This window comes from Monodon monoceros, unplaced genomic scaffold, assembly GCF_005190385.1.
Source record: "Monodon monoceros isolate NGI ecotype Baffin Bay Population unplaced genomic scaffold, NGI_Narwhal_1 Super_Scaffold_12, whole genome shotgun sequence".
Taxonomy (NCBI): domain Eukaryota; kingdom Metazoa; phylum Chordata; class Mammalia; order Artiodactyla; family Monodontidae; genus Monodon; species Monodon monoceros.
Window position 1 is genome coordinate 90291135 of NW_021703768.1, and position 23363 is coordinate 90314497.

General features: G+C 40.0%; 2 long non-coding RNA genes across 3 annotated transcripts in view; both read left to right on the forward strand.

Annotated features, from left to right (window-relative positions):
- Positions 1-2451: 2451 nt before the first annotated feature.
- On the forward strand, positions 2452-10893 carry LOC114893123. Its single transcript, XR_003792835.1, has 5 exons — positions 2452-2568; positions 3298-3435; positions 4455-4533; positions 7464-7666; positions 10762-10893. It is a non-coding gene; the product is annotated as an uncharacterized LOC114893123 (long non-coding RNA).
- A 649-nt stretch (positions 10894-11542) lies between these two features.
- Positions 11543-23363, forward strand: part of LOC114893122 — a 132879-nt gene continuing 121058 nt past the window's right edge. For both annotated transcript variants that reach the window (XR_003792834.1, XR_003792831.1), the window contains exons 1-3: positions 11543-11661; positions 15967-16099; positions 17152-17197. This is a non-coding gene — a long non-coding RNA (uncharacterized LOC114893122). The remainder of the gene's footprint in view (positions 11662-15966; positions 16100-17151; positions 17198-23363) is intronic.

Genomic DNA, 23363 nt, shown 5'->3' on the forward strand with positions numbered 1-23363 from the left:
CCCATAGTAAAGCTCTCTCCAGCTTGCTTTACTCTATATCCATTCTTTCATGGCTATTTTAAATACACAATTACTAGGAAAGAATAGGTGACTTTGAGGTATACTGTTAACATCAACACCTGGCTCTCACAGTAATGCAGCAATTCTCTACCTTGCAGAATTATAGGTTCTGTTTTGATAATATGGGTTCATCTGGGTTATTTCAGCAATCATTTGAAATTTTATACATGCACACACACACATACACACATCTTTCCAGGAGACTACAACAATGACAATTTTTAATGAAATAGAAACTTGCATTGCAATTCAGTGACTATAGGCACATTGACCAAAATTGTCTACCAGATAGTTTTTGTTCATACAGAATCTGATTATTTTTAATAACAATAATAATGATAATAATATCATTTATTGAGCATTCCCATTTCTAAGCAGTTTGAATATACTAGCACCTTAAAAAACACACTAAATCAAGCTGAAAGGATATCAAATGTAGGCAGACACTATGTGTCCATTGAATTCAGATAATTAACAATATCGTACTTTCTTGGAAACTCATATCCCTTTGGTTGTTTACGGTAAGTTCTTTTTCTCTTTTTTTCAGAGGACCTGGAAGTAGACTGGGCAGAAAGAGCCTCCCTGAGAAGCCCACAGAGCATGTGGCCCTCTCCCTCTCTGGGAGGAGCGGCTGCTCTTTGTTTCTTTCACATCCCTCCTCATTGTTGCAAACTGACACGTGTGTGTCTCCTCTCCTTAGTACCACTCTATCTTCATGAACACTGCAGTTTGGTACAAATTTAGTGCTAAAACTTGATTTGGCAACTTTGGAAGAGCATCCTGCTTTGTTCTCCTGGTCTCACCTTGCCACTGTCCTTGAGGCTTTTAACCTGGATGATGTAGAAAGTATAAACTTCAGGAACCTACACAGGAGTTACACAGGAGTTAGTATGTGGGTAAACCTTCCCATAGCTCCAATGCTCTCAACCTGGGCTTTCCTCTTTTTCTTCCACTTCCTAGGATACTGTGGCTCCTCCAGGGTTGGAATTAGGGAAAGACTGGGAGGGAAAGGGGTACATACATATGTTCTTGCTCACTGATATTGTCATGTGTTGGCATCAGCACAGTGTGGAGCACACTCCGTTCATGGAGCTTTTGGAGACCTCCCACCCCATCACTGAGATATGCTCTCTGGCAGTTCACCTTGATAATGGTAAATGAGTTCTTTAGGCAAGTTATTTCTTATTCCTTCCTCAGCCTCGAGCCGTATAGTAATGTACTTCCAGCTTCTCTCTGCTAGGATTCCTTGACCCCTGCCAGTGGCCTGTGGAACAGGATTTAAGATAGCTTCAAGCCAACTCTCCCCTTTGCATGGAACACTCCTGGTCCAGGGAAATCACATCTATGCTTTGTTCCATGAAACTCTAAGGAGGGACCTCCTTCTCTTCTGCCTGCAAAGTGGCTGGCTCCCCACAGCAACTTCCCTTTAGGTTTCTCAGGAGTGATTGAGGTTGATTGCGGGCTCCTTTGCCCCAAGCTCGAGACAAGGGTTAAGATTTGGCTTAGGTTGGGGGAGGGCATCTTTAAAGCCCATTTCACTGCTTTTGAGCAAGAGAAACATATCTCTTATTCTTACACCTCTCTTAAACCTTCCTCAAAATTCCCTTCTATTCCTTCTAGTATTTCCACTCTTTCTCAGCCTCTCCAAGTTCTTTTGTGGATTGGAGGTGGGTGTTCAGCTAAATCCCCAAATTGGTCCTCAGCTACCTATTTTGAAAGTCCCTGCTTTTGCTTTCTCACAACTCACTTTATGATGTAAATGAGGTTGAGCTCTTGTCTAATGGCCCCGGTCAAAACTGCGCTGTGTTAGCTCCATTTGAACATTTTGTTTTACCTACAACCAAACAGAATATTGGCAAAAGTTATGACTAATCCATTCATAGATGCAATCATATAAATAGCCAATACACATATTCACAGATGCGACATAATTGTGAAATCTTGGAAATGTAATTAGAGCAATTAGATATGTTTATTTATCATATTGGTGGAATGTAAATGATTGATACAGATAGTAGTAGTGGCGTGTAGGGAAATAATACATTGTTGGTGGAGTATGCATTGGGATAGTCTTTTCTGGAAAGCAATCTGTCAGTCTCCATTAAGACAAGAACTGTGCACGTTCTTTGAGCCATCATTTCTATACCTCTTTTTTCTACCCTAGAGAAATATTTGTCCATGTACTTACAAAGGCAGGCCAAAGTCATTCATTGCAGCACTGCTTGTGAGAACAAAAGCTAGAGAAAACCTATCAGTGGCAGAAGAGTTAAATTAGCAATTTCCAAATCTGCCTTGAAGTTAGTGGTGTGGTATTAGTGGAAGGAATATGGGTCACTTCCAGGTTATGTTTTTTAACAAGTACGTGTACCTTCTCCATGCTCTTCCACTTATAGGATGAATATAATCAGAAGACCCTAGGACTTGGCTGGCAACCAGATGGAAGGAGCTTAGGTTCCTGAATGGAGGAAAACAACCTGTCAATCTGCATCACTCTCATTGGACCAATTGGTGAATAAGACATAAACTTCTACTATATCAAGCCACTGACATTTGGGGATTTATTTGTTAAAGTAGCTAGTGTTACCTGAGTACAAATGATACGTAGCAGTTAAAAAAGAAGAAGTAGATTAGTATGTTTTGACTTAACCATATCTCAAAGATATATTAACGAAGAAAGCATATAGCATCACGTAGATTAAATAACATTTATATATATATATATGTATAAACACAGAAAAAGTTTTGCAGGGTAAGCACCAAACTAACAATAGTGAATGCTTCCAAAGAGTGAAATGGGATTGGGTATTGTGGTAACTGGAGACTTTTGCTTTGTATTATTGAAATTTTTATGAGAAGAATATTTCTTGTATTACTTGTGTGATTAAAATTATAAAAGAAATTGGATTGGCTCCCTGGGCAATTGCTTGGCTCGAACTTCTCATTTTTGTTTCTGTCCTCATTTATGTGAGGAAAATAGATAAAAGCTTCTCATCCTGCCCTGTTCACTAATATCCCATAATCAGTAGAGATTATTGGGAATAATTCCCAAATTAGGGTTTTTGGCCCAGTTATGAGGAAATGTATCAATAATTTAAAAAACACACAAAATACTCTAACTTGAGAAGACAAATGCTAATCAATCAATTAGGACACAAAGATAAATATATGCAGATTTAGAAATATTTTGAGGGGACTGTTAACGTAGCACTATCAAATTCATAAATATGCCTTTTAAAGAAAACTGGATTTACTCAACTGCCGTGACATCACCTTTCATCAAGCAACGATGGCGAAACTTCGCATTTTGAATTCATTATGTCAACAGCATGGCAAGAATGGAAGCACATTTCCTCTCTGCATTGCTTATGGCATCCGGTGAGTCACTGCGGTATGTTTTCTAAGAGAGTAAGAATATCTAAAGTGCCCAGTCATGAGTGACCCAGAAAATAGCGGTAACAAAATGCCTTTTCTGCTCCCCTGCTACTCTACTTTTTATTCATTTCTTCCTTCAGGCTCGCTCTGCCAGCTGGGTCATTGACACATTTACACAACTGTAATTGGTGCCTCTTTGGCTACCCCTTGGGTTACTGAGGCAACTGCCTGTTCTTATGCCCTTTGAGAAAAACACCATTATAGACTCTCTTAGAGGCTCTGTGGCTTGGACTAACCTGGTCTTCTCCCACATCTTCATAAGGCCTCAACTTCAGATCATGCCTTAGGTACCACATACCACTTCCCTACAGGGAGGGAAGCTGTGTAGGTTTAAGTCTCATTCCTCTCTTCTCCTCCTTTTCATTTCATTCCTCTAAACAGGGTAGGATTTGATCTTACACTCCCCATTTCTTTCCCCATTTTCCCCCAACATTTTCTTTTTCAACATTTCTTTTCCCCCAACATTTCCTACCCTAGTTTTATTCCATAATTCTTGCTGCAGCATTTAGTAAGATTCAGATAAAATGAAATAGCAGTGTATCAGTGTGCTTAGCAGGAACACCATAATGTTACTTTCCTTCCCTCGGTGTCTCATTCCTTATTTTCTGCAGGAGTTTGTCAGTGTTGTGAAATACCAGCCAGGTAGGATTTTAAGCTGGGAGGTTTAGACTGGAATACCAGCTGTTGTGCTTTATGGAAGACGAAAATGGTTCCACCTGAAAAGGATGAGGGTGGTAAGGTGGGGCAGCTCAAGGGTGAGTTAGGAGCTAGGGAAGCCCATGGATGACAACTGCTGCCTGCAGAAGCTCACTATGCCAAGGACCTTCTGCCATCGACAGTTACAACAGTTACAACATGGCAGTAAGCTTAACTTCCAATACGTGAAAGCTAACCTCAGGGTAAAAGAAACGCAGCAAGGAAAGTCTAAATCCTACCTCACTGTGTATGTGATTGCTTACTAGTGCAAAGAGGAATTGTGGATGAGCAACCAAAGTGGTGGAGGGATCCAGCAGGAATGAGAAGAAGAATGACTGTCTTTCTGTAAGTCAAACTCTCCCTTTTGGCTGAGGTGTCTTTGCTCCCCTCTGCAAGCCTCTGCTGACCTCATTCGCATTCTGCCAACAATTTGTGCGCGCCTGTCATCTTCAGCCTGAGGCTTACATGGATCCTGATGTGACCAGCATACAGGCTCCTCCACTTACTCTCTCCTGCGCCTGTTCTTCTGCCATGGCTTGCGGGACCCTGCTTGTACTGTGGAGAGGCAGTCCTTCATCTGGTGCCTTCCTCATCTTTTTCCTCTTTTTGTAGAAACTCTGCTTCCCTCCCTCCCTCTCTCCCTCCATGTACAAGTCTCCTTGCTTTCCAGAGCTCCTTCTGAACCATCGGCTGATTCTGATTCTTACAATCTGAATGCTTCAAGTGATTGCACTATTGTCTCCCACTACCTCTGCTTGCTTCCTTTTCCTAAGTAATTTTAATGTCTTGTGCAATTCTTTCTTTTCTGCCATCTTGGGATTCAAGTTAATGACCCTAATCTCATCCTCCTTGACTCGATTGAATGCTAATTTTGTCCCCATCTCCATCTGTCCCAATTTCATCCATCCCAGACTCAACTCAAAAACTATCCCTTCTTCACAGTTTTTCCTGATTCCTGCAGCGACAATTACAATTTACCTGTTGTTTTTCTGGATGACCATATTCCTTTATTTATACCATTTTATGTGTTTAAATTTTTTGATCTTGAATAATAAAGGTTTCCCCTTGTTAAAAGTAGGATACTTAAGGCCAAGAACTGTGTTTTATTCATATTTATATTTCTGTCAACCCGATTCCAGCACCTCCTTTTGCACTTGGCATGCAGAGTGCACTTAATAAATGCTAATTTGAAGACTGAATGATGACACCTGCCTCCTTATCTTTTCCTGTTACAGTGCTGCTTATTATAGTGCCATAAACTACAACTCCTGAGCCTCAAGAGTCCAGGAACTCCTTGGATCACTTCTTCAATGCTATTTCTAATAATATTCAATAATGTTTTTAAGCATATCTTGTATGTTGAGCCCTGTCCTAAATGTTGGTGAAAGAGTATTCTAACTGGCCCCAAAGGAAGCCACTTGTCCATCCCTAGGGCTGGGGGAGGACCCATCAGCCCACCTGAGCCATGAGGCTTGAGCAGGATTATAAAATTGGGGAAGAGTAGTCCCTAAAGCAAAGAAGATGTGTCCACTCCATTTCCCACTTAACTTCTTCCTTGCCTCCATCCTGTAGCCCTCCTCTAGAGTAGGCTAAGATGCAATTCTGAATAAATCCTATTTTGTTTAAAATCCTTCAGTAGCTTTCAGCATGAAGGGCCCACTTCAGCATTTAAGGCTTTCCTGAGCTTCCTGTTTCTGAAGCTTCCTCTTCTTGCACTAAGCCATATACATGCCCACCCTTAATCATGACAACCTTCTTTTAGTACTCAAACCTGGCATGCTATCTTGAGCATCTGTGATTTCTTCACTTCCTATTTTTTTTTCCTTTCTAAATGGTTTCTTTTCTTCATTTTAACCTGGTTTCTTAGTCAGCTTGGGCTGTCCTAACAAAATACCATAGACTGAGTGGCTTCAACAACAGACATTTATTTCTCACAGTTCTGGAAACTGGAAAGTCCAAGATCAAGGGGCCGACATACTCCGTTCTTGGTGAAAGCTTTCTTCCTGGCTTGCAGAGAGCAGCCATCTCACTGTGTGTTCACATGACCTTTTCTTTTTGTGCACTTAGGCAGAGAGAGAGAGAGAGGGAGAGGGAGAGGGAACGAACTCTGGTCTCTCTTCCTCTTCTTATAAGGATACTAATCCCCTATTATAGGAGCTCCACCTTCATGACCTCATCTAAACCTAATTACTTCCCCAGAGCCTCACTTCCTGATGCCATCACATGGGGGAATAGGGTTTCAACGTACGGATTTTGAGGAGACACAAACATTCAGTGCCTAACAACTAGGAAACTCCTTTTCACCCTTTAAACTCAGTTTAAGAATCATACATGCTGGGAATTCCTCTTGACTTCTCTGTTTTATTTAAAATTCTCTTCTCTGTTCTTATAGCATTATTTAGTTTGCTCTGTCATAGCGCTTATCACACCTTCTATAATGGTGAGTTTACATGTCTGCTTCCTTTTGTTTTATTCAATTTTTGCATTCACAGCACAGCTCAGGGTCTGACTTATGGTATGAACATGGTAGCTTTAAAGGATTGATCTCAATATTTTTCAGGCCCCTCTATTAAGTCCAAAATAAATAATTGCTTTGTTTATTTACTTTTCTCACTTTTAGAAGTGTTTATCTTGGGCACATTTATTATTTGATTGTAGAATTTTTTTTTTTTTTTTTTTTTTTGCAGTATGCAGGCCTCTCACTGTTGTGGCCTCTCCCGTTGCGGAGCAACAGGCTCCGGAGGCGCAGGCTCAGCGGCCATGGCTCACGGGCACAGCCGCTCCTCAGCATGTGGGATCTTCCTGGACCGGGGCACGAACCCGTGTCCCCTGCATTGGCAGGCGGACTCTCAACCACTGTGCCACCAGGGAAGCCCTGGTTGTAGAATTTTGTGAAGCTTTCTATTCATTTCTATTTGGATGAATATGGTATTTCTAGTTGGATGATTATTAATAGTTGATGTTGTTATTGAAGCACTTATAAAATGGAGTTATATTAATTATTCATTTGCTTCACTATCTCACTCTATTATGAAGTCCCAGAGGTTGGGTCCACATCCTATTCATTATTGCACAACCGATGCCTGGTACACAAAAAGTGCTCAGTGAATGTTTATTGAATGAATACAAATACATACCCTGTTTTTCCAACTAACCTCTCACCTCCTTGTAAAAGTACTGAAATTGACTCCTTTTTTCCACACTCTTTAGATCCCACCTTCTTGTGTCTTTTAAGAATCTCTGCTTATAACATTTCCCCCTTCTTTCTTAACTAGGAAAAGGAGACACTAAGAAGAGTATGTGCTGTCTGTTTGTGATGCCGTCACACCTATGAGTTCTAACTGGAGGACAGGGGCAACTAAATGAGAGGAGGCATCAGGAATCCCATGTGGCAAATTCACGTCATCTTCATGTCAGTCAGATGCAAGTGAAGACTAAGCAGGTCTAGGCCACAGACAAGGAGCCTCTGAAAGTCAAGGTAGGATTGAGTCAGTCCCTTGGTTGAAACTGTGAGCAGCAATCATTTGGAGAAAGGCTTTGTGGCTATCATTTTCTCCATTGTTACATGTGAGGAAATAATGTGAGGAAATGAAGAGGTGCCAGAATGAGAATCAAAAGGTCAGAGTCTTAGTGTCTTTTTTTTTCTGCTTGCCAGGTGTTGTGCAAGTTATAAGTCCTAAGAGCCTTGGTTTCCATATCTCTGGTGTGGGATAATCACACCTATCCTCCTTTCCGCATACAATTGTTTCCCAAATCAAATGAAATGAGGGCTATAAAATCCACTGCAAATTGTTAGGATGTTTACCAGTGTGTGTGGGGGGGTTATTACTTTTACTATTATTTTATAGAGGAAATGGTATTCTTACCTACTTCCCAGATTTACAGTGGTAATTAGACTGTCCACTTTGCTATACCCTGTACTACCGTTACACTCATTATATACATGTTTTCAAGAAAAGCCATAACTAGTCCTCAAGTAAGAGAACTTGACAGCGCCATTTGTCACACCCAGTTCATCCTAACTTTACCTGGTAATTGGGGAAACCATCTATGTTAGCTCATTAGCTTTATCCCGAAGAAAAACAAACTTCTCATACCTTTCGGACAACTTGGAAGAAAGTGCCCACCCAAGTTATGTCCCTACCTTCCCACAGAAACTGGCAGACAGGGGTGCTATCTCTCCTGATGTTTGCATTTCAAAGGGATAGCTCCCAGGTTCTTGACAAAGGCATTTTGGGGTTATCAAGATGACAAAAAGTCTAACTAATTTTTAAAAGGCTTTATATACATTGCAAAAGGAGGAGAAAGCACTTAAAATTACGTTATCTAAAGTGAATGGTCTAAGAAAAAGAAGAGAGGCACTCTCATCCTTTATTTTCAACAGGGAGAATTAAACCTCTTCTTTTAAAGTTTTATATACCCTTACACAGACAACTAATTTAAGAATTCCAAAGGTGAAAAAGTGTTCAACTCAGAAAGACTGCACTGCGTTTTATTTTTTCTTATTGATTTGTGAGTGCTCACTCCTATTGAGGGTAGTATTTATCTTTCATACCCTGCACATATATTTCCATAGTACAGTTGACCCTTGAACAACATGGGTTTGAACTGTGCAGGTCCACTTATATGTAGATTTTTTCAGTTCATACAAAGATATACATGCAGAAGAACATCATGTGTGAGATTTGTATTGAAGTGGATAGCCTATTTTTACGTAGGCATAAAGTGAGTGATATTTAACATAAAATTAATAATATGTTAGTTTTCTTATGGTTTTATAGTTTTGCTTTTAAAGAATTACATTACTGTACAGTATGCTTTTCTCTTATAATTGGAGAATCTGCATATCAGCTTATCATCACAGGTAAGTGGTTTTTTAAAAAAAGTAGCAATGTTTTTAATACTGTATTATGAATGTGACTGTAATACTGTATGTCATAAAAATTTTATGATTTATTCATTAGCGTATAGGCTAGGCTACCATGAAGCAATCATATTGATTACACTAGGCTACTGTAAAGCAATCATGTTGCTGCTTCTTTGTTATCAATCCATGAATCATTTAACCTATAAATAAATATGAATTTCTGTTTCACATTATCTTTTCGGTTTTGATGTCTAGTGTTAGTTATAACACCTGCAGTGTTTTGTATCATATAAGACAATATTGATATAGGTACTGACAGACAATTCATCTTGTGAACTGACGATATAAACTTATGTTATCAATAAACAGTACAGTACTATAAATATATTTTCTCCTATGATTTCCTTAACATTTTAAATCTAGCTTAGTTTATTATAAGAATACAGTATATAAGACATATAACATAAAACATATGTGTTAATCGACTGTGTTATCGGTAAGGCTGTTAGTAGTTAAGTTTGGGGGAGTCAGAAGTTATAGGCGGATTTTCAACTGTGCTGGGGGTCAGTGTTCCTAACCCTCTTTGTTGTTCAAGGGTCAACTGTATTTCTTTTGTTTTCTAATTTCACAGTATGTTTTACTACGCACAAATACTAAGACTCCTTACCCCCAGGAGGCTGGGAGGAAGCTGCAGTGAAATTTCATTTGATTGAAATGGTCAAAGTCTAAAAATTCATTGTGAAAACAAAAAGAGCTAGAAATTGGAAGGTCTCTTCTCTGCCAGCCCTCTTGGAAATATCTGAAAAACACTTTTAACACAGCCTTAAGTTTAATGAACATAAGCAATATTAATTAATCTAGCAAAGCTTCCTTGCAATATTCTGCCAAATTCTAGAACTTCTGCTACGTACATCTAGTCTATGAGGGCTAAATAAGAGAGCGCCCTTTCTGTGCTACCCCTGCCCCCCACCCAAAGGCATGCCTTCCTGATACTTGGGCTTGATTCTCCAAATCTCTGGGGTTGATAAATTTTGCTGACGGTAGGTAGGTATACAGCACTACACCATTAAGGTCATAAGTGGTGGCATAGCTTGCTTCTTCTTGCTTGTTATCACCATCATCTTTCTCACTTTCCTCAGATGCTTTTCCTTTGCTGGTTAGGGTCCATTCTGAAACCTTTGTGATTCCCCTACTCCCAAGAAGCTTCTGAAAGTTTCTCTTTCTCATGAGTTCTCTGACCACCAACCTGCTCTACGTGAAACATCTCTGTTACAGCTAATCACACAACACATGCTTTTTACTACGTAAATGTACTTAGAATAATGAGTCACCTAGAGGTAATCACTGATGTAGAATATGATACTGCAAGTCAGCAGTTTCCTCCTTCCCCAAGAAATCCTACAATATGTAAAGTTTTCCTAGTTTCAACCATAAGATGTTGGTAATTAACCTTATTAGCAATCATGAAAAAGGCAATGATTTTTCACTTTTTGGAGACACAGACTCTTTTGAACTATTGAGAAGGAAGGAGCCCAAAAGGACAAGAGGAGCCCCATTTAATACAGGGAAACTGCAATTCGTTAAAACTACCCTAGCAGTGTACAAAGACTTAGGTGACGGCCAAGCTTTAAACATTTAGTCAGTTGGCTATTTGGCATTATGCCTCTTAAACATACAGATGATTGATTTCATTTTTAAATCACTAGACCACATCATCTTGATGTTTTGACATTTTGTCCATGGCCTCGGCAGGCAGTGATTTTAAAGAGCTCTCTACTGCCGTCTCATGGTGAAAGAATGAATGGCTGGGAGTTAGGAGGCAAAGCTGGCTCTACCACTAGCAGGTAAGTTTGGGTAAATTGGATAATTTTGGGTAAATTACTGTGTGTGGGCCTCAGTTTCCTCTTTTATAAATTGCAAGTTGAATTGATTATAAAATTCTTTAAATATAGAGCTGTCTAATTGGCAAGAAAAATGCTTAGAACTCTGTGAATAACTTTGCATAAAGCCATGCATTTTGGCTTCTGTGCAGTTTTCATTTGACTTGTAATGTACTCCCTGACTCACAGGTTCAAGTGATTTATAAGGAGTTCATGTCATCCCTATGAATTAATACACCCATATACTCTTCCTATCCCAGGGCTTAGGGGCAACTTCTTCTTTTGAATACAATAACGGCATTCTTCATGAGGATAATTGAAAGCTTTTGCCCTCAACCAACAAAACAGGCTTTAATCAAAAAGTTGAATGCAGAGATTCCTCCTCAGAAGTTGAATAAATCAAGTACAAACCAGGATGCAGATACAGAGGATCAAAGTGGAAATTACCTCTGCCGCTCCCTTGAAGAGCAAATTGTTTTATTGACTTTTCTTCAACACAGTTCTTGTTCTGCCTTGTAGCGGTTTTTCATATTTGCATTTTTTTTAAAAAAAAATTTGATGATCTATAAGGAAGGAGACAAAGATCTTTGACTAACACAGCCTCTGTCTTGCTAGAGGCAGAGCTAACTTCGGCATTGTACTTTTTAATTACAGCGGAGACTTCCATGGCCTCTCGAGTAAAAGCCTGCTATGGCCTTTGCTTTCAGAAAGCAGACAAGGGTGCAGGTAAGAAAACAAGGGCATCTCAGTCTTCCCGAAAACGGGAGCCTGAGATGCTTATGTCAGGAGGAATTGCTTGAGCAATGTCTGTCCGTATCCAGACTTTAGCTTTCTGGGGACTGGCAGAGATACAGTGAATCCCTCTCTTGAGAATTTCTGAGGGACACACACGACAGGCCTCGTTTTACAACTTAATCAACCCAAGGGGTATGAGCAGCAGTGCTTTTTGCCTGATAGTTATGTAAGATGAAAGGAGTCTCAAAGTCGAACGAAGCTGTGTTATTCAGCTGCTTTCATTTACTCTAAAGGCGTCCCACTGTATAGGTTATGCATGAATTTCTCCCATTTGCAGGAGTAAAGCACAGTAACCAGAAGTCATCAATGTTTTATAAGCTGTGACTAATCTCTTACATAGTCTTTCTCTCTGTGTGTGTGTGTGTGTGTGTGTGTGTGTGTGTGTGTGTGTGTTCAAAATCTTTTCTATTGGCTGATATTTAGCTGCTACTTTATGGTACTATTATTATTATCTTCTAGATCACTTGAGACCATGGCACCTGTGGGGTTTAGGATTGATAGTGTTGTTAGGGAAGCCTGCGCTCCCAAGCCTTTAGAGGGCTTTGAAATATTGTGTTTGAGAATGGCAACAAATAAATCTGAAGCTTTGCCTTCCAGAAGCGGCAGCATGGTGCATTTCCAGCATCCTCTTGGCTTTCAGGGAGCTGTTGCCACCCAAAAATAGTGGTGGGCTCATAAACGTTCAGCAAATCATGATAATGAATCTGGCCAGGGCAAACGTAGCCAGTGTGTGTTTTTTTAATCATGCATCATTTAGTACAAAGAGGACTCTTGGATGTTTTGGCAAATTAATTTGTATTGCACTTCAGAGGAGGGAGAAAGCAGCTGGGCTCTAGCCCATGGAGCTGCACTGGCTGGATCTGCTAATAAAGCTGCTGCTGCCACGGCCTCCTATGAAAGCACAAATGGAACCGTTAGGCGCAGAGACTTCTCTGGAGCTTCCCTCCAGGGTTTTGGTTGAAGCCATGTCAGTCCTTCTCCAGTGGTTCCCAGAGTTCCTATTGTGCTTTGTCAGAAACTTCAGTGCAGCAACCAAGCAACCATTTCCAAAAGAATCATCCTCTATAATTTCAATATCAGTCACAATGCCACCTTCTTTGAAATCTGATTAAATAGGTACTCCTGGATATTTTTACAATTCAAATGTAACTCCTCCCTGACCACTGTGTGATATTTTGTATAACCCGTCATGAAAAGTCTTACGTGGCCTAGGTATTTTTCTAGGTGTTGATTTAAAGGCAAATGGTCTGAAACAAAATCACATTGGAAAAAATTTTTAAATTTACTTTTCTTAAGGAAAGATCACATGGGAAATGGAAGGAGAGAGAGCTGTATGTTAATACACACATACACACATTAGAAATCTTCCCCAGTGTCTATCATTGTAACAGCCGCTGCATGAATGGCTGCGGTTACCCCCAAACTCTCCATCATTAAATCTCATCTTCCAACTGAATTATACCCCAACAGCCAGCACACACGAGCAACCAGGTTTTCTTTTCTTCTTCAAAATCACCTCTCCTTTTTTTTTTTTTTTTTTTGCGTTACGCGGGCCTCTCACTGTTGTGGCCTCTCCCGTTGCGGAGCACAGGCTCCGGATGCACAGGCTCAGCGGCCATGGCTCACGGGCCCAGCCGCTCCATGGCATGTGGGATCTTCCCGGACCGGGGCACGAACCCGTGTCCCCTGCATCGGCAGGCGGACTCTCAACCACTGCGCCACCAGGGAAGCCCTCACCTCTCCTTTTTGTTCGGTTGCCATTCAGTCCTTTAAAAAAAAAAATTGGGAATATATATTTTTGATGCAAAGCCTCTATTCTTTGATTGTTTTTCCGGTTCTGCCTCTTAACCATTGCTAGAGTTCTGCAGGAACTATCCTTGCTCCTCTGCTTAGAGGGCAGAGGAGCGGGAGAAGCCACAGAACTTTCTCTAGCAGGAGGGAAGGAAGGCTGGGACTATGCATATTTTAATAATTTTTTAATGGTTACAGTCTTTTCTCTAGGTATACATCACCTCCTCCTAAAAATAGATAAGAAAATCGTGCTGTTTTCTGTCTTTCAGAGGAGCTCTAGGGTACCAGGGGTAGCTGAGGCCTGGGGTTAATTTAAGGTATCTTGTAATGGAAGTGTGTCTCTTGAGACCTTGCAGAATTGAGTTGGAGTTAACAAAGAGACTTAGGAAGAATAAAGGCTTTTCATATCATTTAATACCGTCATTTAATACTAAAATATAATTTTTTTAATATTTTGAGTGATGAGTAATTCTATGACAATCTTCATCTGTAAGAGTTTAGCATTTTAATTAATTTATACCTTAAGCCTATGTGTTTGGTTATTTGGTTGCTAAATGGTTTCAAGGACTCTTTAGTCCTTGGAAAGGCCGATAGGCAAGTGTTTCATGGTACGATCCCTTCCGATAGACTTTGTGACGGTAATGACGATGATGATAGCTAATATTTATGGAGAAGCTGATTTGTGCTGTGCGTTTGAGAACTTTATGTGTATTAATTTAATCTTCATAACAACCTCATTAGTAGGAACTCCTATTATTTCCATTTTTCATATAAGGAAACAGAGGCATAGAGAAGTTAAGTAACTCTGAAGTGGGCTTGGTGCCAAGCTGCTTGTATTCACTGAGCACAAGTAGTGATGCATTCACTGTGCAGCCTTTAATAAACGGCCAAACAGAACTTACCCTAGGGCTGCCTTTGGTGGGCTGTCAGCCAGTTTGCCACCTCTGCTCGACATTTATCTCTATTAGAAGCACAGATTGGAAAGTTGCCACCGGCTTCTGATGTCAGATAATGTGCCATCCAGCTACACATTAATAAATAAGGATAGGAAATAGAATCACAGCTTTTGGCCTTTCTGTGGGAGAAAGACTATGGACTTTAGGGCACCCAGTTTCTGAACAAATTAAAGACATTTCTATAGAATTATGGTTAGCAGTTTTCAAATCTGAGCATCTGCTATTTTGTGCCCAGTACTGTGCCAGGTAGACGTAATAGAGAACATAAAAGAAGCGGAAAAATACTATTAGCAGTTTTAGAGCCACCTACAACTTTGTCGGAGAAATATGACAACACGCTGGCAGTAATAGTACATGAGCACATTTGAGCAAGGTTCAAGGTGTGCTGTTCAGATAACGACTATGAGGGGAGCTTTGTATTGCATAGTGGAGACTGGACCTAACACAGGGGAAACACGTGACTGTTTCAACAGTTCCATCATCCACAAGCCCTGGGAAATACAAAATGTCATCCCACGTTTACCATCTTCAAAGCCTTGAAATACAGCTTGACTATCAGCACTGAGACAAAAATTGGCCAGTGATCTTTTTCTGCATTGACTTTGGATTCATAGATGTGCAGGTGAGTGTTAGAATCAGTACTGCAAGGTGCAGGGTGACTTCTACAAGTGTCTTTGCCACATGCTGTAAGGCTTGGGTCATTGTTCTTCACTGGTCCCGAAATGTCCAGTGACATGGCATGGCCCAAATAGCTAAACCCTTCATTCTTTGTAAGCAGAACTGCTACTATGTGTCAGGTTCTCTGCTAGCTTTCTGAAGATATTTCAAATTCTAGGAAGGCCAAGTGCAGAATTTAGTCTCAGAAAATCTGTGTTCTAATCCTGGCTCTTTCCTTAACTTACACTGAGGCGGAATAAAAGTCAATTTACTTACCTTGGCTTCAGCTCCACATTTGTGAATGAGAAATCGGCTATATCTGTTGTTCATAAGCTGTTCCATGGAGTTCTGTGGTTTCTTTCTCAGCGTTGCTGGGGATATTCTGGAACAGCGGTTCTCAACAAGGGCCAGTTTCCTACTCTCATTCCCAGAGGACATTTTGGTCATGTCTGGGGAATGTGTTTGCTACTGGCATCTAGTGGGTAGAGGCCACAGATGTTGCTAAACACTCTACAGTATATGAGATAGCTCTCGTAACCAAGAATTATGTGGCCTAAAATACCGATAGCGCGCAGGTTGAGAAAACTTGCCATGGAAGATGTGTATGAGCCAGAGCCTCTAACCCACTAACGGCAAAGTACAACCATTTTTATTTGCTGGGTGCAGCAGACATAAATTTGACAGGCAATAAACAAATGTTCAAAGTTTAATTTTCTTTATTTCCTATAATTGAGCTTAAATTGTATCTTAATTCCCCCACTCTGGTTCTCAGTCAATTCAGAGTGTGCACTAAGGTATTTCAAGGTTCTGATCTTTCTTTTCTTCTCTTCAGCTCCCAATCTACCTCTGGGGCTTGAAAAACATCCTGGAATTGGGAGGAAGTGGATGTCTAGTTCATGGCCACCTTTGATTCTACACTCTTACCTGCAGCCATGCACCCCTCTTTGCTAATCTTCAGCCACCAGGTTTGTTTTTTATTGAAGTATTGTTGATTTACAATATTGTGTTAGTTTTAGGTGTACAGCATAGTGATGCAGTATTTTGGGAGATTATATTTCTTTATAGGTTTTATGAGGGTATAATTTCTTGTGCTATACAGTAAATCCTTGTAGCATATCTATTTTAAAACTAGTAGTTTTTATCTGTTAATCCACACCCCTACTTTGTCCCTCCCCACCCCTCTCCCTTTTGGTAACCACAAGTTTATTTTCTATGTCTGTGAGTCTCTTTCTGCTTTGCATATACATTCGTTTGTATTATTTTTTAGATTCCACATATAAGTGATATCATATAGTATTTGTCTTTCTCTGTGTGACTTATTTCACTAAGCGTAATCTTCCCTAGGCACATCCACGTTGCTGTAAATGGCAGTATTTTAAGATTTAATTTGTTTAGAGATGTTCACAGCAAAACCGAGGGGAAGGTATGGAGAGTTCCCATATACCCCCTGCCCTACACATGCACAGCCTCCCTGTTATCAACATGCCCCACCAGAGTGGGACCTTTGTTACACCTTATGAGCCTACACTGACACAGCATAGTTACCCCAAGCCTATAGTTTACCTTAGGTTTCACTCTTGGTGTATATTTTTTGGGTTTGGACAAATGCATAATGACATATATCCATTGTTATGGCATCATACAGAATATTTTCACTGCCTGTTCATCCCTCCCTGCCCCTCCCCTAACCCCTGACAACCATTGATATTTTCACTCTCCCTCCCTCCCTCCCTCTCTTTCTCTTTCCCTGAACCTCCCTTTTTACTATCTATCTATTTGTCTGTCTATCTATCTATCTATCTATCTAATCTTTAGTATAGGTAATAATTTCTGCTTTTGATTTAGGACACTAAAATTTAAATCCCTAATGGCAGGGCAAGGATTTATTTGAAAAGCATTGCATGTCATTCATTCATTCAAAGAATATTTATTTTTCTAGATTCCACATATATGCATTAATATATGATATTTGTTTTTCTCTTTTTTGACTTACTTCACTCTGTATGACACTCTCTAGGTCCATCCACATCTCTGCAAATGACCCAATTTCGTTCCATTTTATGGTGAGTAATATTCCATTATATATATGTACCACATCTTCTTTATCCATTCCTCTGCTGATAGACATTTAGATTGCTTCCATATCCTAGCTATTGTAAATAGTGCTGCTATGAACATTGGGGTGCATGTGTCTTTTTGATTTATGGTTTTCTCTGGGTATATGCCCAGTAGTGGGATTGCTGGGTCATATGGTAGTTCTATTTTTAGTTTTTTAAGGAACCTCCATGCTGTTCTCCATAGTGGCTGTATCAATTTACATTCCCACCAACAGTGCAAAAGGATTCCCTTTTCTCCACACCCTCTCCAGCATTTATTGTTTGTAGATTTTCTGATGATGGCCATTCTGACCGGTGTGAGGTGATACCTCATTGTAGTTTTGACTTTCATTTCTCTAATGATTAGTGATGTTGAGAAACTTTTCATGTGTCTCTTGGTCATCTGTATGTCTTCTTTGGAGAAATATATATTTAGGTCATCTGCCCATTTTTGGATTGGGTTGTTTGTTTTTTTGATATTGAGCTGCATGAGCTGCTTGTATATTTTGGAGATTAATCCTTTGTCAGTTGCTTCGTTGGCAAATATTTTCTCCCATTCTGAGGGTTGTCTTTTCATTTTGTTTATGGTTTCCTTTGCTGTGCAAAAGCTTTTAAGTTTCATTAGGTCCCATTTGTTTATTTTTGTTTTTTATTTACATTACTCTACAAGGTGGGTCAAAAAAGATCTTGCTGCGATTTATGTCAAAGAGTGTTCTGCTTATGTTTTCCTCTAAGAGTTTTATAGTGTCTGGACTTACATTTAGGTCTTTAATCCATTTTGCGTTTATTTTTGTGTATGGTGTTAGGGCGTGTTCTAGTTTCATTCTTCTACATGTAGCTGTCCAGTTTTCCCAGCACCACTTATTGAAGAGGCTGACCTCATTTGCCAAGCAGAAATAGAGGCACAGATGTAGAGAACAAATGTATGGATACCAAGGGGGAAAGGGGTGGGGTGGAAGGAATTGGGAGACTGGGATTGACACATATACAATATTGATACTATGTATAAAATAGACAACTGATGGGAGCACACTGTATAGCACAGGGAACTCTACTTAATGCACTGTGGTGTCCTAAATGGGAGGGAAATCCAAAAGGGAGGGGATATATGTATATGTCTGGCTGATTCATTTTGCTGTGCAGTAGAAGCTAACACAACATTGTAAAGCAACTCTACTCCAATAAAAATTAATTTTGAAAAAGGAATATTTATTGACTATATATTCCATGGATAAACCCCTTGACCTAGTCTAGTACCTAGAAGATTAGATCCTATTCCTGCTTGTATTATTAACTTGTGATGTGATTCTGAAAAAAGCCACTTAATCTTTATATGGCTCAATTACTTCATCTTTAGCATTTCTATGGTTTTATTTTAATGGTTAGACATACGTATCTTTTTCTCCCACTGGCCACCCCTGACATATATAACTTTTGTAGAATCTAATGTGTATGTAAGTGTAACTCCTAGGTTTAATGCTTTAAACTACCCATGGCTAAATACTCAAACAGTGCTGTTTCACCATTGTTATCATTTTTAGCAGTCATTATCTGATAAACTGCACAGCAAATAAAAATTGCTGAGCTAATGAATGTAAGCCATTGCCAACCCAAGAACTAAAATCCATTTTGACTACAAATAAACTTTCTGTATTTCAGATAAAGTCTAAATTATAACATGTCAATTTTTATTCAAAGCAATCTGACAAATAAGTCAATTCAGCTGAAAACAAAGTAAAATCAATCTATTCTTCCTTTCTTTCCATTTAATTCCCTGAGTTTGGGCAAAATGTAATCAATGCAGGGTCATGTTGAAAGCTAACACATTTATCTGGTGGGTCAGCTTTCTGATTAAAGAAGGAACACTGAACTTTTAGTCAGGACAACTTTCTGGAAAGTGTAGCTTTTCAGTCATGTTTCATCTGCTATTGGAGTCATTTATTATGAAATCCATTCATTTAAAGAAAGGTGTAGGTAATTAGATTTCATCTCAAAGCTTTGCTATCTGGTGGGAGCTAACATTTTAAATTAAGGGGACTTTTTGAAGGGCACGTTTATATGGGGCTTACTGTTGGGTCCCAAGGGAAAAAAATCACCTACCTACCATTGCTAAACCTCATGGCATACTTCCAAAATGCTTCCCTGGAGGTTCTCTGTCCCTGTTAATGCCCATATTTCTACCTCTTCCTAAAAAACGGATTATCTTGTTATTGATGTTGAATGATAAGTCTCTGAGTTCACATGTTCACATTGACCTTTGAATCAGAGTAGCTTATAACTCTATCAGCTGACTGTGTAACTCATTCTTCCTAAAATTCTGGTTGAAGGTATGACGCTAGTTGCGTTCTAGTCTCCAGTTGGAATATGCACCGTGTTTAAAAGTGTGCTTGTGCACCCACAGATGAGAGGCAGAAAGAGTAAAGGAGGAGTGCAATACAGATCTTGCTATAGGTCCCATTATTGTTCTTCCCACAGTCTGATTGATTGTAATTCTGATCCCCATGCTGGCTCTACATTGGGTAATTATGGAATGCTGGGTAAAGCATTCACCTACCCTTTCTTCCCTTGCCAGGGTATTTGATGAAGATGGTGATGGGCTCTAAACAGTTTCTGTTGATGTTAGTCAGCATATATTCAAAGGCTAGTCTAGTACATTTTTTGCAAACATGAATAAGCCAGGATTTTTGTCCTTTAAAAATTCACAAGGCTTTAAGATGAATAACTAAAGAAAAATAACCTGTATACCACTATCATCTGAAATTTCATTTATAGGAGATAGTGTTATGGTGTTTCTGTTATTACAGATTCAGTATTGGTTGGAGTTACACCAAGATCCCTATCATCTAGCTATTATGTAGGTGAGGAATATGATACTCAGCTAGATCACTTAGATGCTTCTGCTTTACATATTCTGTTCTTAAGGAGATCTCTTAATGCCCCCGTATTTAAAGTGAACACAGTCAAGACTCATCTCTTGAGCTAATAAGATCTAATCTGTAGAAGAATCTGACTGCAATTGTTTCTTGTTAAATGTTCATTTATTCAGAGAAAGCACAGAAGAGTTTATGGATCATTTGAAGCTTATCAGGATCTATTTAATAAAGAGAGGCAGTTGGAACTGCATATTTTCAGTTGTGCAAAAGGAAACTAATAAGAGATGGATATAATCATGGCTTCTATGAAAGGCAGCTTGCAACACAGGTAACATTGCCTCCCACTGAGTTTATGTAGCAAGGTAAACTCAGCTGCTGATTGTCTTGTGCTGTTGTGCAGAGGCCTGTCACAATACAGTATAATGGGGATGTATCAAAGCACCATCCACCCCTACAGGTCAAAGTATTCTAATACCTTGTATTTATGTAGCACCTGGCCCCAGGGACCTCCCTGTTTCGTGTGCTACATGATGAATTAAAGGCAAGGAGGCTTGGGCCGGCCATCAGAAAGGGCTTCGCCTCCAGAACACCGTTTAGTGTAAAATTAGGTTCAAGGATAAAGTGCTCATGGCTGGTAGTATTAAAAAAAAAAATGACTAGGCATTATAGATTATTATTAAGAAGTAAAGTTAGAGACCAGTTATCAAGAGAAAGATTGTCTGAATTGTTGGTCCAGTCTAATCACCGTGTATTTCCTGTGTGTCAATGACTCATCATGACACAGTAAAAGAACTATGCTTATTTATTTATTTTATTTATTATTATTATTTTTGTGGTACGCAGGCCTCTCACTGTTGTGGCCTCTCCTGTTGCAGAGCACAGGCTCCGGACACACAGGCTCAGCGGCCATGGCTCACGGGCCCAGCCGCTTCGCGGCATGTGGGATCCTCCCAGACTGGGGCACGAACCCGTGTGCCCTGCATCGGCAGGCGGACTCTCAACCACTGCGCCACCAGGGAAGCCCGAACTACACTTATTTAAATCTATATCATACCACAGCTCTACTTGTGGGAGAAAACTCTAACAGAGGCAGGAGAAATTTGTGGCTCAGGGAGCATCAGACATGTCCAAGCTATCTGGGAACTGGCAGACCTCCCAGTGCAGCAATTTAACACATTTACTGGGGGTAGTGGAATACCCCTGTATATCAAAGGGATGTATATTCAGTTTTTCTCAACGTATTTTCTGGATGTGTGTATCGATGCTTTCCCTGACTGTGCTATAAAGTATACAGGGTCCTCAGAACCCAGAAAAACATGTGGCCATGATTTCCACATAACACTAATGTCTCCAGGGTAGACACTTATTTATAACAAACTAATGGTGTTGAAAATCGCCCCTCCTACCTGCCCCTCTTCCTGATGTCTTTCTGGTACATGGCCTAAGGGCAATGATTCCTTCTCTTCTGTCATTAGCTTGGCCTGTTATTTATAGGTAGAATGATAATCCTCTTAGTTTTGTATGTGAGAAAATCCAATAAAACCTTCAAGATCAAACCCCAAATAGGACACCAGTTACCATATTGACTAACTTGCCAACATATTGTCATAACCATCAGTATGAAGGAATGGAAAGAAATTAATAACTATGGGTCATCAAGACGAGGGTAGGGACATTTTCTTCCACACTCAGAATGAATGAGTGTACGATAAATCCAAGACCTTTGTAGAGCTCCACTGCTGTGACTCTTGCCTTAGGCTCAGTGCTTTTGTAGCAACCTCTCTAGTCTCCTTCTGGTTGCTTCACTCCCCACAGGGAGAGTAGTGCACTGGGGACCAAGGGGACATGTCCACTTAAAACCCACTCTCCCCTTATAGTACACACTCAAGCTACCACAACCTGATATCAGTTGGTTCCAAATCCAGTTCCATTGATTTTGTGTGCATTTTTACCAGATTCCTCTAAGTCTGAGGACAAGGGACAGTTGTTTCAGGGGTGTGTGGGTAAGGCTTAGATTTCTGGGTTGCGTGTCCCAGGTATGCTTGTGTGGTCCCTCACCACGTGATGAGTGGGAGAATGGGAGGGCAGGCGTCCTGTGAGCTGGGGCCTCTCTCTAGTGTTGCCCTGCACCCTGCAAATACCAGGTGTGGGTCTGTGTAGATACACGCCAAACAATCTCAGTCAGCACCCCTACTTCTACCAATACATTCCCATAGTGAATGTTAGGCTTCTGGCTCTAGGAATAAATTTTTACTTTTCCTTGAATTGCTACAAAGCACTGCCCTTCTGCCTTTTTGTTAAAACCCAGAGGCCAACCTCAGATTACATCCTCCTTTTTCAATCTTCTCCAGTCTTTGTAGGGACAAAGGCAGCACACATATACTCAGTCAAGAAAGTAACTTTGGAAATGATAGTCTGCACAAATGGATAAGGCAATTAGGTGCCAGTGGGCATGGTTTTAATGCTCCGGGTGAAATTATGTTCAGGGATTTTGTTTGTGTGTGTACCTGATTTTCCCCCGGTCTACTTTATTCCTTGTTCCTTGGAAATCATTTTCATATCCCCTGTTTTCCATCAGTGATTTCTTTCTATATGCCAAGTGTGAGCCTGACAAGGCCCAGTACGAGCAAGACTTTGAGTTAAGTACACGCAGTAGCTATTGTGGGATTAGAGAATTGAGTGTCATTTCAGAGAAGTTAGCCACGTCTATTCTCTTCTCAGTCTAACACCTCTCCTAGGCTATAGCTTATGCCTTAGTAAGGGGAAGGGGACAGCCAAGGAATAAGAATTAGAAGACACTGAGAACTTGAGGGAAGGGAATGGGAGTCAGTGAGGAGGTGAAAGGCACACAAGGGAGATGTCAACCAAATTTGGCCTTTTATAAAATTTTAATGAAGGAGAGGCTTGGCAAAATGAAGACCTGCTTACAAATTATATCATAGGCATTTAGAATCATTTCCCAGGGTGAATCCCCCAAAGAGGTTAAATGGGTCAGAGGATATTGATATTTTAAGGCTCTTGATACCTAAAGTCAAACTATAATCTGTACTCCAACTGGAAGTGTCTGAGGGTTCCTACTTTATTGAATCTTTGCCAGTATTAGCAATTACTTTTTTCTTTTATATTATTAAAAAAATTCTTTGCCTAATAGCCAAAATGTTGCCTTACTGTTTCAATTTTATTTTCTATTATTATTAGTGAATCAAATGTTTTTGACTAACTCTGTGGGCTTCTATTTCCTCTTTCAAAATTATTTGTTT